We start from the raw sequence: 12760 nt of genomic DNA, 5'->3' as shown, positions 1-12760 counted from the left end.
GTGCATTTCCCTAAAGACTGAAGCCATTGAGCATCTTTTCATGTGCTTAGTGGTCATTTGTATATTTTCTTTGGAGAAATGCCTATGCAGGTACTTTACCCATTTTCAAATTGATTTTGGGGGGAATTGTAGGATATATATATACTGGCTATTAATCCCTTATCAGATATATGATTTGCAAATGTTTTCTCCCATTTTATGAGTTGTCTTTTCACTTTCCTGATAGTGTTCTTTGATGCACAAAAGTTTTTAATTTTGATGAACTTTAATTTGCCTATTTTTTCTTTTGTTATCTGTGCTTTTGGTGGCATATCCAAGAAATTTTTGTGAATCCCATGTCATAAAGATCCGTTATGTTCTCATTAAGAATTTTATAGTTTTACCACTTACATTTAGTTCTTTGATCCACCATCCACCGTTTCCGAGGTAAACTTCTTCAGTTTGATTCTAATCATTTCAAAGTATTCTCGTGGTAGAAAAGATAGGTACAGTTTTCCAGTTTCATATATATTTGAGTGTTTGTTGGGCAGGCATTACGCAATAACTATACAATCTCTGATCTTAGTTCTCTTTGAATTTATAAATTTAGTCCTTTTGTAAAAAGGAAAAAGAATGGAGTTCCCTGGTGGCTTATAAGCCTCGCGCCCTGGGCGGGGAAGGTAAAAAGCCGCGTGGTGTGGCCAAAAAAAAAAAAAAAACCCAAAAATGTAAAAAGGAAAAAGAAAAGCCAGTTTTCGAGTTTTTGAAAAGCAAGAGTAAGAATTTAATGAAGAAAGAACTTTTATTCTACAAGAAAGAAAGTCCCCATAAATTCCTCTGAGATATACCTCTTTTAAATAAATTTGCATCTGCAGAAGTACAGGGATACAGATTTATCGCATAAACCATATAAAATCCTCATTAACTTATCAAAATTACACCTATCTCAACATTCTACGTACAAATAACTGCTGCTTAATAGCTTATTGTTACCTTATACCTGAAGTAGAGAACTTACAAAATTTTATATTATTCCAGTTTAACTAGGTTTGTCAACTGGGTAATTTATTTTCAGAAAAATAATTTCAAGTGAGAAGCTTTTCTTTATTCTTAAAGTTCTGAGGACAAAAATGTGTAATTTATGTAATATAAATATTAAATAGAAAGGATATCTTGTTTCATAATGTCTAAACACTTTCTAGCTGTATGCTATTGAATTTGAAAATTGAATACCATTTCCCATAGTTGTCCCTAGGTGGCGCAACATCTTTTCAAAGGGGTGTGATTTCCCTTAGATATCAAATCCTCCTATTTACCAGATAGACCACTTGTCCCACTAACACTGTATTCTTTAGTTTTGGAAACTAGGCAGTGTCTTGGAGGAGAGAGTTTCCTGGGAAGTCGTAAAGTGATCTATCATTGTCATAAATCTCCTCCTCCTTGAACATAGTGAAGAAACTTGCTGACAATTCTGAGTCCCTTTTGGGTGTTTCCCAGAAATGAAAAATAATTTCGTCTTCTGAAATTTATATCTGGGGTTCAGAAATCATTAAACTATCTAGAGTTTCTATTAAGAAAGCCAGATATTTAGACAAATATTTTCATCATCTCAGCCTCTGACGTTTCATATTTTAATTTTTTAGAAGAGTATGTTGGGGGTTGGAATTAAATCTTTGGAATTGAAAAACTAAACACAACTACGTATAACTATGTTTTCACTTAATCACTTGTAAAGAGAGTTATTTTTTCCTGTGGTAGTGTAGTAGATATTGTCTGGCTAGAATATTCAGATAGAGAAGAAATGATAAAACTCTTAATAGAGGCTTTCACTGTATTCAAAGCTCTTTTTCAGGCATGTCCTTGAGCAAACACACACACACACAGACACACACACACACACCAGCATATGCGTCCTCATCAGTCTGTCCATTCTTGAATAGCAATACCTGCATACTCTGAGTACATCTGAGAACCAAACACCGAAGACATTCAATAAAAATAAAATGTATGTCAGTGGCTTCCATACAGTAAGGAAGTGGTTATTTACACAGTGTTAAAAACAATATTTCCCACCAAAATTCAGAATATTAGAATCAGAAGGAAAGTTGGCAGGCCAAATGTCAGGCATCATATAATTTTATCTAAATATTTCAACTTGCACGTCTAGAAGATAAGGATTCCTTTAAAAGTCATAACCAAAACACCATTGTCACACCTAAAATGTTAATGATGCTTCCTTACTATCATCAAATACCCACTTGATGTTAAAATTTCCTATTTTTCTCCTAATTTACTTTATAACTTATGTGAATCAATATCAAAATAAGGTATATACATTGCATTGGTTGATGTGTGTCTCTTGTCTCTTATTAAAACTTTGTTTAATCTGTACTTCTTTTTTCCAACTTTTTATTGGAAAATATTCAAAGGGACAGAAAAGTTGTAGAAGAAGAAGGAGGAGGAGGTGGAAGGGGGGAGGAGGAGGAAGAGGGAGAAGAAGGTGGTACTGTGAGAAGAAAGGTACCCCTTCTTGCTAGTCATTGACTGGGGGGATTCCCCAAGAAGAGGGTACTCTTGACTAACTTCAGCTTGCTCAGGCATTCACCAGCGGCTGCCCCAGGAACAGGTGACCTTAGCTGGAAAGCTGAGGCCACCCAGAAGAAGCTAACAGCAGGAGCAGTGAGCAAACCACTCTCCATGGAGCCAGGAAGTGGATTTTTCTGGAAAGGGAATCTGGCAGTGCATCTCTGTGTCTTCCACAGTCTATTTGTAGCACATGGATCCTCTTCCTCACACAGGTTTGGGGAGCAACCCTTCCTGGGCTCTGATGGTCCTCTCATCCTGATAGGAAACAGAAGAAGGAGGCTAGTAGGACAAACCACAGCCCCTGTTGCTGCAGCTGGTGACAGGACTCCAAGTGGCACTACCACCTTCTCCCTTAGATCCTAGTTTCCCCTTGCAGATCTTGGTAAGGGGCCCCCAAACTCTCGCTTAAGAGGAGCATGAGCACCCCCAATCTCATCATCTTCACTCCTGCCTAGAAGGTACGAACCTGGAGCACATAGAGATTTTTCTGGTAAAAGACATCCTGTTACTTGGAAAGAAGTGGTTAGATTCAGTGGAAGTCATGAGATGGGAAAAAAAGAGAAGTCTCCCCGCTTGACTTTCCTGTCATGTGAGAAAGTGCAAAGGGAAACTCTTAAAGGGTTTTGTTGGTTTTTTTTAACATCTTTATTGGAGTATAATTGCTTTACAATGGTGTGTTAGTTTCTGCTTTATAACAAAGTGAATCAGCTATATGTATACATATATCGCCATAACTTCTCCCTCTTGCGTCTCCCTCCCATGCAAAGAACACTTATACTACTCAGCTGCAACATGATGATGAGTGAGGACTCTCAGTGCTAACACGAAGCCTCCAAACATGACTTGACTTTTAGGGCGATGGGGCCATTAAAGAAAGGATAGAATTAGCAAAGTACTAGGCACTGAGGGGAACACCAAACCGCAGATTTACAATCTAGATGAGGAAAAAAAACCGGCACACATGAAACAATTTGAAAATGCTAGTAATAATGAGGATACTGTTAGACCACTGGGCAGCATGATAATCTCCCTTTTTTGAAAATTTTTAAATGGAGGAACAAATCTTTTTGCTTTATGGAGAACTTAACTTGGAACTTAGAAAGTCCAGGAAGTACTGGTGTGCTGTAGGGTAATAGCTACTAAATTCTAAAGACAGAATGAGACTTGGCGTTTTTTTGTTTTTTGTTTTTTTTATACCTGTAAGCATTAAAATGTAGCATGTTGAAATTCCTGACCCTTATCCCATGGGTTCCATTTATGACTCTGTTCTGATGATAACTATACATGTTTGGTTAAAACATCAACAACAATGACAACGTCTTACTTGTTTCAGTGTCTCTCTTCCCCACCTAATGCACATGATGCCTTGCTGCTAGATTAATATTTGTGGCTGAAACACCCTAAGGTGACTGCCAATGAGTCACACTCTGTAAAATCCTCTCTCTTTGAGTGCAGGTGAAACCTGTGACTTGCTTCTAACCCATACAATATGGCGAAGGTGATGGGCTGTAACTCCCTTGATTAGGTTACTATCTACAGCTTTATCTATATCATCTGTATCTATAGCTATACGACTCCATCTTTCTTGTGCTCAGTAGAGAGATTCTCTTTGCTGACTTTGAAGAAGTAGGCTGACAGGTTGTGAGAAGGTCCGGGTGTCAGGAAACTGTGGGTAGTCTGGAGGACCTGAGGGCCAGGACCCTTAGCCATATAGCCACAAGGAAATGAATGAGCCTGAATGAGCTTGGAATCAGATTCTTCCCTAGTCAAGCCTTCAGATGAGAATGCAGTCTGCCTGACACCTCAATAGTAGCCTTGTGAAATCCTGAGCAGAGGACCCAGTTCAGCTGGGCCTGAACTCCATTCCCATGGAAACTGTGAGGTAATAAATGTATGTCATTTTAAGCCACTAAATCTATGGTAATTTTTTATACAACAATAAAAACAAATACAATATTTTTAGGAAAAGCCCCACTCTGTGTATTGGTCAAAAATTTTCAATGGCTTTTCATTGCCTTTAGAATAAAGTCCAAAAAGCTTATAAGGGCAATGAAGGCTTCTTGTCATCTGAACTTATTCTGTTTTTTCCCAGGTTATTTTTTATTACTGGGTTTAGGCCCACTCTGATAAAGACTATATCAACCTAAGAGAGAGCTCCAGGGCAAAGACTGCCTGTTGAAGGAGCCCTTCATGGGGCAGAAATAGCTGAGTCCTAATATCACAGTTTCTCGTTGTGTACATCTACTTTATGTCCTCTGTACTTCCCGTGAATTTAACTTTCTCTTTATTGTATATACTCATGTTTTACATTTCAATACTAGCAACAAAGTTGTTTTCCTTTCCCAGTTTTCCTATTCTAAATCCTACACATTTTTCTAGACTCCCATAAAATCAAATGTGATTATCCCTCCTCACCCCAACCTAGAAGCAATTTATCTCTTTCTCCACTACTTCTTCTTCTTCTTCTTCTTTTTTTAAATACATACTCTTTTGCTACTGGTCTCCCTTTTTTAAAAATAATTAATTAGTTTATTTATTTTTGGCTGCATCGGGTCTTAGCTGCGGCACATGGGATCCTTCATTGCGGCGCGTGGGCTTAGTTGCCCCGTGGCATGTGGGATCTTAGTTCCCTGACCAGGGATTGAACTCGCGTCCCCTGCATTGGAAGGTGGATTCTTAACCACTGGACCACCAGGGCAGTCCCTCTCCACTACTTCTTATGCTGTGTATTGGCAGCACTATATTACAGCCATATATTGATATCTTGGTGGACATGTGTCATTCACTTCAGCTGCCCAGCATCCAAACACTTTCTGATGTTTAGGGAATTCCTATTTTATGGGAAGCAGAGCCTGCCTCCCTCTGTAGAAATTAAACCTGCCAAATTCTTGCTTTCTCATCTTGCTTTTCAGTTAGGGTTCAATAAATATATGTTGAATCAAATTTTTTGATTATTTAAATTTTTTAAGATTTTGTATAATTCCTCCAGGGTTATGGTTAGGTTAGAGTATAATATTGAAACGATTAGCATGCTGAAGGCAAAAATCTTAATTTACAGGAAGATTAAATGTGTAAAACATATACTTGTGTGTATAAAAAATGTGTGAATTTTTCTGAATTCATTAATATTTGAAAATTTATTTTAGTCCTGTGGCTTAGGAGATTACACACATATATAGACTTCGGCAATAAATTTTGTAAACTTGGTGGAGAGGGGCCAGAATGTTAATAGTCTGAAAGTTTCTCATTAATGTTCCAATTAACCCTTGTATTCCTAGGAAGGTATTTGAAACATAATGTGTTCAATTAATATTTGTTGAATAAAAGAGTCAACTTTATCTAGGAAAGAGAACTGATAGATTTCCTTTATAAACCAAACAAGCTTTAATGTAGCCTAAGATTATCCTTTGGTAACCACTCTGTGCTTCCTATATTTTCAAAAAGTCCTTATAAAGTGTAAAGGGGATTATGAATTAAATGGCTTAAATGTATTCATCATCACAACAGATAGAGTAAGTATACTGAACCCAGCTGGCGGAGGAATTAATTTCTTCTATTTAACAGCATTTCCCTGCTTTTCCCTCTTTCCTGATGTGATTGCCAGGCAGTTAGTCAAAAGTAGAAGAAAATCATAGAATTCCAATTTTCAGTATAAGACAATTTCAGAATTATTGATTTTCAAGTGTTCTATTGACAACACGTCCTTGGTCAACATTATGATTTAGTTTTTCTCATTATGGTGACAGCAGAGCTGGTCTCTACAAATTGACAGAAACAGCATATAAGAAACAACACCTGAGACCTAGAGGATGCTAAATGGCCTAGTGAAGGAAAGGGAGGTATGCCATCTAGGACACTGATGGGTCTGTAATGTGTTGCTGGGAGGAGGATGTCTAAGATGAGGAGAAGGGGAGGGAGAAGTTTGCCATTAGCAGCAGTAAACAAAAAGAACAAAGAGTCTCTCTCATCATCCAGTTATACAAAGGGTTAAGTTGCAACCCACTGTAGCTGCCCACAAACAGTGCACATTGAGGGGAATTCAGAATGGAGAAAAATAGGATAATGTATTCCGTTTTGGATATACGGGCCCCTAGGCAGTTAACATGCATATCTAGGGAAGAATTTCACTGACACCCAGACTCTTGCATCTTCCCATACTTAGAAAAGCACTAAAATCATTAACTTGAGATTATCGGGGGTGTGTGTGCGTGTGTGTGTGTGTGTGTGTGTGTGTTTAGCAGTAATCTTTTTACCAAGATGTATGTTTAACTACATGTATTCCCAGCCAAAAAATTTATATATAGATATGTATATATATACATATATATATACACATACATATATATATATACACATACATATATATATACACACATACATATATATATATACACATACATATATGCACTTCTTCCCTACTTCTTTGGTGCAGTCCCCTCAGAGCTACACAGAGGTTGTTTCCTGAACTATAGTCCTCAGTACTGTCCATGAATAAAACTTAACTCACAACTTTTACATTGTGCTCTTTTCTTCCAGTTGACAGTTTTGGTGACCACAAAGGGTCCTAGAGCTGACTTGTCTCCTTTGCCTAAACCCTACAAGGATCTGAAGCCTTGCTACCAGCAAGGGCCCCCTGTGCCTGTTCACCTCCTAGGTGAGCCCACATGATTCGGTGAGTTTCTCCTGGTCTTGGATTTCCTGTCTTGGTTGATGATCCTGATTTTTCTTCTGTGGTGTATAAACTCCACATTATGAGCTAGTAGAGTTTCCCTGAACTTAAGGTCGTTCAGGAAGGAGGTACCTTGAATTCTGAGTTGAAAGACACTGGGAAGATTTTGCTCAGTTGAAAGACACTGAAGGGATCGCTCAGTTGAAAGACACTGGGGAGGTTTGGACTGGGTGATTAGGTAGGAGACTGGTCTGTTCTTTTCCTTGAACTGGTTACTTTAACAGAGTTTGTTGGAATAAAAGTGAAGATACCATATGAGAGCTTTCAGTTCTGAAGATAAGGGACAGAACTCCTCCTGGCCAGTTTACATCTTTCTCAGGCAACTGAGAAACTTGCAGGAGTGGTAGAAGCAAGTCTTCACATAGTGCAGCTGTCCCATAGTGAAACCCATTTATTAATTTAAAGAAACTTGCTTGTCTGGGGACGCACACATAGGTCTGGCCATCCAGTGCTCTGAGCACCCATGGCAGTTTTATAGTGCAGGAGGGAGAAACCAAGACATGTAAAAGAGCTGAAACAACTCTAGGTTCACACCTAGAGGTATTAAGCTCACAAGCAGCACAATGACCCATTACACAGCTTTCAATAGTAATTTTATCCAAACCTGACATGGGGAACAAAGCTTTGAAAACAGAAGAAAGAGGGGTGACAGATTGCCAACCTCCAGCTAACACCCCAGAAAAAAATTACACTGAGATAACCAACCAGAAATTGCTTGGGCGCAACAGTTAAGCCAATTAATCAAGTTAAAGATAGACAAAAGGCCTGGTTCCCTTAGCTTGACCCCTCACTGCGGACCCCAAAAACCTTTTATACAAAAATAGACAAAATGGCTGGGGGTTAAAAAAGGAAAATTTCTGGGACTCCTTGTAAGACCAAGGAGTCATGGAGTCCTAATGGAGACTAAGGTTAAAGGTATAAGAGTTAATAGATGGGACTTCCCTGGTGGCACAGTGGTTAAGAATCTGCCTGCCAATGCAGGGGACATGGGTTCAATCCCTGGTCCGGAAGATCCCACATGCCGCAGAGCAACTAAGCCCGTGCGCCACAACTACTGAGCCTGCATTCTAGAGCCCGCGTGCCACAACTACTGAAGCCCGCACACCCTAGAGCCCGTGCTCCGCAACAAAGAGTTGCCACAACTAGAGAAAGCCCGAGCGCAGCAAAGAAGACCCAACGCAGCCAAAAAAAATTAAAAAATTAAAAAGATTAAAAAATAAAATTCAAACTGCTGGAAAGGCTCCCTCACCCAAAATCTAATTCACAGCCTCCTTAAGGTTTTGCCAAGGATGAATGCAAATCTTAAAAGTCTTTTCTGGGAATTCCCTGGTGGTCCAGTGGTTAGGACTCTGCGCTTTCACTGCTGAGGGTGCAGGTTCAATCCCTGGTCGGGGAACTAAGATCCCATAAGCTGCGCAGAACGCCCAAAAATAAATTAAATAATTAATTTTTAAAAAGTCTTTTCTGCAAGTAGCAAAAAGCCTTAGCCATTTGAGCTGATAAACTTAACTTATTCCACTGTTATTTATAAACTAGTAAGTTTTATATTGTAATACATGTTTCTTGACTAAGTTTTAAAATGAAGCTGCGAGATCTCTGGTTACAGCTGTTTATCTGTCGCTACCTCCAGATGGTATTACCAAATCAATTTGTTAAAGAGCTCTATTTAATTTACTTAAAAGTAGATGTTTATAAATTAAATATTTCTAAATGTTATACCAACTAACCCAAATGAATTTCAACTTTATGTGATCTGGGAGATATTCAATATTAAATTAATATTCAGTATTAAAGATTAAGCTTATTGGTCTTATTGGTTTAATTAACACAGACATGCCTTACTTTTAATGCACCGAGGTTTACTAAAAGTTATCAAATATTACCTCTGTTATGAAATTTATTGCAAGGAGAATAGCTTGGGATAGGGCTGACTTGGTCTAATGTCTCATGAAGTTTTCATGCATAAGCTAAACATAATTGTTGGGAACAAGTAAATTAAATAGATGTAAATGGGGTAAGAGCTTTTAGGCGAACTCTTTAAAAGTAATTTTGTTTTATGGCATTGTGTACAGGGAATGTTGCCTGCCATTCCAGTAAATAAAGAATGTGGCTTGCCATTCCAGTAAACAAGGTTCAAGTCATCAGCCATTGTAGCCCCTCGAACCCCTCCCCCCCAAATGGTGCACCCTGAGGGGAATTCAGGATAGAGAAAGACAAGAAGCATTATTTGCTTTGGATGCTGGCCCTAGATAGTTAAGATGCATATCTAAGGAATAATTTCAATGAGCCCAGATTCTTGCATCTTCCCATAGATAGAAAAGCACTAAAATCATTAACTTGAGGTGCCTGTTTTTGTGATTAGCTGTAATTTTTTGATGTTTGACTATGTGTGGGTTTTTTTTTTCCCTCCAGCAAAAGACTCATATATCCTGGCTCTTTCCTTTCTTCTTCGAAGCAGTTTCTCAGAGCTATTTGAGAGGTTTTCCCCTGGGCTAGAGTCCTCAACAAGGTCGCCAAATAAAATTTAACTTGCAACTTTTAGGTTGTTTTTTCTTCAGTCAACAGTATATCTACTTAAAAATACCTTCTCCAGATTTTTGGTAACTTGAAACTTTAACGTTTTGCTAAGTTCAGTTAAATGATAGACGTTTTTAAAATATATAGATGATTACCAAGTAAAATAAGATACTGAAGCATTAATTACTGAACATAGGCTTCCTTTTACAGAGAAACTAAAGATATTCAGGACTATTTTTGTTTGTTTGTTTGTTTTTTGGCCGCACTTCGCGGCATGCGGGCCCTTAGTTCCCTGACCAAGGATTGAACCCATGCTCCCTGCATTGGGAGGGTGGAGTCTTAACCACTGGACCACTAGGGAAGTCCCAGGACTATTAATAAGTATGTTTGGTGCTACACTGAGAAATTTTCTATAACAATTTTTTTTTAGAAATCACAAATGGTATTTGTAAGTTTGCCAATCTATAGAATGCTAATGTAAAAGACAATTCATAATCACTTATTTCTTAATTTTTGCTACAAATTAAAGGTTTTAAAGGTTAAGAATTCTAATATGTCTAATTAATTAAATTAATAAGGAAAACATCTTCAGATGCAAGGAAAAAAGAGATAAAGAATAGAAATGCATTTTGTTAAGGGAAAAGAAAGTGATTTTGTCTTAAATCTGGTTATTTCTAAATGGGGGAAAAAGGGACAGACAAATAAAGATATAAAACATTGTAAAAGGTTTGTGAGAAAGAAGGAATCTTTAGAAAGGAATTCTGTATGTGGTCAGGACTGGCTAAGAGTCGAATAAATTTAAGTATGTAAATAAATTTTAATAATAAAGGTAAGGTGGTGCAAAACTAGAATTTGATTTTCTCTCTTTGTTAAAAAGAAAAAATTTTCTTAAAATATTGATCTGCTTTTTGATAACATATTGAAAAAAGTTTCTTTGCCTTTTAAGTGATCTGTTAACTTTCTGTATTTTGCCTTTAAAATCTTTTATTGTCACTTTGGTTAACTGAATAAGTATTGTTTCACAGTGACCTATGATTCTACTTGACCAAGTGTTTTAAAACCTTTTGATATCTTTGACAAGCTTCCCCAAATCAAATTCTAAATGAATTTCTTTTGATCTCTAGCTAACTTTGGGATGCTTCAGAGGGCTCCTGAAACAGCTCAAAGAGAGATACTAAACTAATTAGGCATATTTGGTATGTTAAATTACGTAGGAAACATTGTCAAATAGTGATGATAAATCTTCTTAGTTTATATTGTGTGGGTAAGTGTTATTATATGAAATTACTAAAATTTGGATATGTCCTGGTATGTTATCAATCATAAATCTAGTTATTATCTTAATGTATTGTGTGTCACAGAAATAACCAAATTTCCTTTTCAATTGTATTGTAATTAGATCTTTAACCATGCCATTTTCAGTCTTTTGTCATTTATAGACAGTTATTGTTTTACTCTGATGATTTACAAAACTGAAGATCTTCAGGAATATTCATAAAAAGGACTTTTTGACACATACAGGTTTCTGATAATTTTTAGATTATACCACTGAACTGGGTGAGAAATAACAAAACTGTAATGGAAAACCTGATGGCTTATGAAACTACTAACAAAAGATCTAAATCAACAGAAATTAATTACATGTGACTGAATGAACTGATGAGTAAAATTTACAATTTTATGACTTTTTCTCTTAAATATTACTGGCTCTTACTATTTTTTTTCCAGATAAGAGTAAAACTTTCCTCTTATGCCAACTATGATGAGCAGCAAGTTGATAAATTATACCTTTGGAAATGAAGATAAGACATTTATCCTTTTCTCTCTACCTGATCTTTCCAGAATTTGGCTTCTCTATCTGGCTCCCCTCTGGATTTGTTGGCTTATTGCTATCCTGATTACAACTAGTTATACTAATCAGTGTTTTAATTTTTTCTCTTTGTTGTTTTCAGATGTTTTGTGTCTCGCTGCTATACTATGACCTTATTAATGGTACTACCTATATTACTTATATTCTATTTTATAAGATTGTTGTTCCTTGTTGTTCCATTACTTGATGTGTAACCGGACCTCTGACAAAACTAATGATGGCTAATTGTCTTGAGGCAATTGATCACATATATAGCTCTGTACAAAATTACCTATAATAGTACAACTCTAGATATAGGAAAAAGCAACAAGGGAGAAACAATTCCTGGATCATAATAGACTAGTAAAAAACATAATCCAGAGAATTTTTAGGTTATTAACAGGGCCTAATCCAGATATAGCATTTGAATAGCCTTTCAACAAAATCCTTGTCTGACCCAGGAATGAGCATTCCTAGTGCTGTGGGACAAATTGGTCATAAAATGCCTCCCAAAACATGGTCAACTTTATGACCAAAAGGAGTGAATATGTAAACAAAAAGAATAGTCTTGCTCATCATCCAGTTATATTAAGGGTTAATATAACCCACTGCCCTGAGGGGAATTCAGAGTGGAGAAAAATAGGATGGAGCATTCTGTGCTTTGGATGTATGGCCCCTAAATAATAAAGATGCATTTCTAAGGAAGATTCTTGCATCTTCCCATACACAGAAAAGCACTAAAATCATTAACTTGAGGTACCTTTGTGTGTGTGTGTGTGTGTGTGTGTGTGTGATTAGCAATAATCTTTTAGGAAGATGTATGCTTGACCCATGTATTCCCCAGCCAAGGTGCACTCAGCCACCCTCCCACCCCCTGCCCCCCGCCCCCCTCGCTTGCGTGGCTTGCGAGATCTTAGGCTTGTGTGGTCTTAGTTCCCTGACCAGGGATTGAACCCGGGGCCTTGGCAGTGAAAGCACCGAGTCCTAACCACTGGACTGCCCGGGAAGTCCCCAAAATTTCATTCTTATAAACTGGCTACTCCCCAGCCTCTTAGGAGCAGTCCCCTCAGAGCTACTGAGAGTCTATTTCCAGGTCTATA

This window comes from Balaenoptera borealis (genome assembly GCF_965194805.1).
Source record: "Balaenoptera borealis genome assembly, chromosome: 14".
Classification (NCBI taxonomy): Eukaryota; Metazoa; Chordata; class Mammalia; order Artiodactyla; family Balaenopteridae; genus Balaenoptera; species Balaenoptera borealis.
Note: the sequence above shows the minus strand (reverse complement) of the source record.